Raw genomic sequence first — 3,722 nt, 5'->3', positions numbered from 1 at the left:
ACGAGTAAGCAAGTAAACTAACCTTTGAAGCGCCAGTCGCGTAGGGCGACCGGGCCAGGCCGTGTCACAAAGGCTTTGATGACTCAAGGTTAATCTTAGGGATAGGAGAGTGAGGGGAAGAGGGGGCAGCCCTCGGCCCGATCATCCAATTCACTTCAACAGACATGCATGGTTCTGTAGTCAAAGCAACTTCGTCACTTTCGTGTACCCATTGGACGGCAGCCCTTTCGGGGCTTCCTTAGGGACCGATTCACTCTACATAGATTGACTGAACGCAGAAAGCCTTCCACTGGCATGCGATCATGATTTTCACAGGATTTATCGTTACTCATGTCAGCATTCTCACTTCTGATATCTCCAGGTGTTGTCACCAAAAACCATCCCCGATTGACAGAACGTCCCGCTACTGACACTTGAACAACTTTCAAGGTCTCGTCGCTTCGGTGAATCACTTGAGCCCTGATACATTTTCGGTGCCATGGAGCTAGACCAGTGAGCTATTACGCTTTCTTCAAAGGATGGCTGCTTCCAAGCCCACCTCCTGGTTATCATCGCTCGATCACTTCCTTTTCCACTAAGTGATTTCTTAGGGACCTTAGCGTACGATCTGGGTTGTTTCCCTCTCGACTTTGGATCTTAGCACCCTAAAAGTCTATATGTACAAACGATCTAGGCCTGTATTCGGAGTTTCCCTGGGTTGGTAAGGAGAAATGGGGCCACCCTAGCCCATTGAGTGCTCTACCTCGGGCCATCGACATCATACGCTCTACTGAAATAGATTTCGCGGAAAACCAGCTATATCCGATCTTGGTTGGCCTTTCACCCCTAGCCACAAGTCATCCCCGTATTTTGCCACATACGTGGGTTCGGTCCTCCAAGGCCTGTTAGAGCTCTCTTCAACCTGCTCATGGCTAGATCGATCGGTTTCGGGTCAAATAAGAAGAACTAGAAGATTCCACCTCTGAAAGACGCCTACACCTAATGGCTTAAGCCGCTGTTCCCATTTTCTCGCTGACCCATCATGCAAAAGGTACGCCGTTAGAGTGAGTGCGCTTTACTAATAGAATCTCAAGTAAAGGCTCTAAGCTCCTTCGACTGATTGCACTCTCTAAAGTTAATTTCTCTCGTAGGCCCGGCCCCGACCCGCTTTTGAAACTTCTGGTTTGAGGGACTTCACCGCTAACGAGCATTGATAAGCTGTCGCAAGCAATCAAAGCGATTCCCTTCCTTATTCTAATAGAAAAGGTAATATGGGCCCTCCCCCTGTCTACAGCTATGCTATCTCTATCACTTCTAAGGTAGGGTTTCTTTTGCTGGATCAGATATGGAGATCCGGGCCCTCCCCCTGTCTACAGCCCTTTAAGCCCAAAAATGGACCGAATTCCGTATTTTCGTACTAGACGATGGCTAGTATTTGAAATCTGACACGAAATACAATTAAAATTTAGAAGAAGAATGCTAAAAGGGTCTCTTGATCCTCGATTTCATATGGACTTTTCAGGCGATTTTCGTTCCACCTGACAAAAATCGAACGAAATCGATATTTATGAACCAGACGATGGCTAGTGTTTGAAATCTAATACAAAACTCGAAACCCGAAACACAATTTTAAATTTAGGTGAAGAATGCTATAAGGGTCTCACAGTCCTAGATATCATATGGACTTTTCGGGTGAAAATCGTACCACCCGATGAAAATTGACCAAAATTCTTATTTTTGTACAAGATGATGGCTAGGGTTTGAAATCTTATTGGTAGGGTTTGAAAATCATACGAAACAACAAAAATAGACCGAAAACCGTATTTTCGAACTTGACGATGGCTAGTGTTTGAAATCTGACACGGAACCCGAAACACAGTCTTAAATGTAGGAGAAGAATTCTATAAGATACTTCCAAACCTCGACTTCATTTGGACTTCTTGGGCGACTATCATACCACTCGACAAAAATCTGTAATTTTGGACCAGAACATGGCTACTGTTTGAAATCTGACGCGGAACCGAAAACAAAGTTATTAATTTTGGAGTAGAATTCTAAAAGAGTCTCAAGGTCCTCGATCTCATTTGGACTTCTCGGGCGATTTTTGTACATCATAACAAAAATGGACTGAAATTTATATTTTTAGTTCAAACGATGGCTAGTGTTTGAAATATTACGCCGAGCCCGACACACAATTACAAATTTAGGAGAAAAATGCAATAAGGGTCTTCTGGTCCTCGATTTCATCTGAACTTTTCAGGCGATTTTCGTACCACCTAATAAAAATGGACTAAAATTTGTATTTTCTGACAAGACGATGACTAGTGTTTGAAATTTAACCTGAAACACAATTATAAATTTAGGAGAAGCATGCTAAAAGTCTCTCCCGCTCCTCATTTTCATCATGACTTTTTGGGCGATTTTCGTACTACTCGACAAAAATGGACTAAAATCCGTAACATATAATAAAATATCAAATAAATATGTAATTATTACTTTATTTGACAACTCTAATTTAATTTATGTTATTATTATATTTGTTTTATAGTTTTACTATATAACAAATATATAATAATAACATATAAAAAAAATAGAGATGTCAAATAAAGTAATAAATACATCTTTATTTTATTAGGGTTTAGTGTGTTAGGGTGTTTAGGGTTTAAGAAATCACGTTTAAGGATTAAGGTTTAGAGTTTAAGGTTCAGGATTTTGGGTTTAGTGTTTAGGGTTTAAGGTTTAAGGTTTTAGGTTTGAGGTTCAGGTTATATTATATAGAGTTATCTTCATTGCAAAATATTACTACAATAACATATAATGAAATATAGTTGTCAAATAAAGATATAATTATTACTTTATTTGAAAATAATATTTTATTATATGTTATTTTAATCTTCTTTATTAAATGTTATTATTATCTTCGTTTTGTAGTTGTACTTAATAACAAAGATAATAATAACATATAACAAAATTGAGTTGTCAAATAAATATGTCAAAATTAATTTATTTGACAATTCTATTTTATTATATATTATTATTATCTTCGTTTTATAATTATACTTAATAATAAAGATAATAATATAATATAATAAAATTGAGTTGTCAAAAAAATATGAAATAATTAATTATTTGACAACTCTATTTTATTATATGTTATTACTATCTTCGTTATTAAGTACAACTACAAAACGAAGATAATACTAATATTTAATAAAAAAGAGTTGTCTAATAAATAAGTAATTATTACTTTATTTGACAACACTATTTTATTATATGTTATTTTAATCTTCTTTATTAAATGTTATTATTATCTTCGTTTTGTAGTTGTACTTAATAACAAAGATAATAATAACATATAACGAAGATAGTAATAAGATATAATAAAAAAGAGTTGTCTAATAAATAAGTAATTATTACTTTATTTGACAACACTATTTTATTATATGTTATTATTATGTTCGTTTTATTGTTTTAATTCGTAACGAAGATAATAATAATATATAATAAAATTGATTTTATCAAATACATATGTACTTATTACTTTATTTGACAACTCTACTATATTTTATGTTATTATTATTTTCTTTATATAGTTGTAATTCATAACGAAGACAATACTAAAATATAATTAAATAGAGTTGTGAAATAAAGTAATAATCACATATTTAGTTGACAACTCTTTTTTATTATATCTTATTACTATCTTCGTTATATGTTATTATTATATGTTAAAATAGAATTAT

The sequence above is a fragment of the Cicer arietinum genome, chromosome 3 (assembly GCF_000331145.2).
Source record: "Cicer arietinum cultivar CDC Frontier isolate Library 1 chromosome 3, Cicar.CDCFrontier_v2.0, whole genome shotgun sequence".
NCBI lineage: Eukaryota > Viridiplantae > Streptophyta > Magnoliopsida > Fabales > Fabaceae > Cicer > Cicer arietinum.
Note: the sequence above shows the minus strand (reverse complement) of the source record.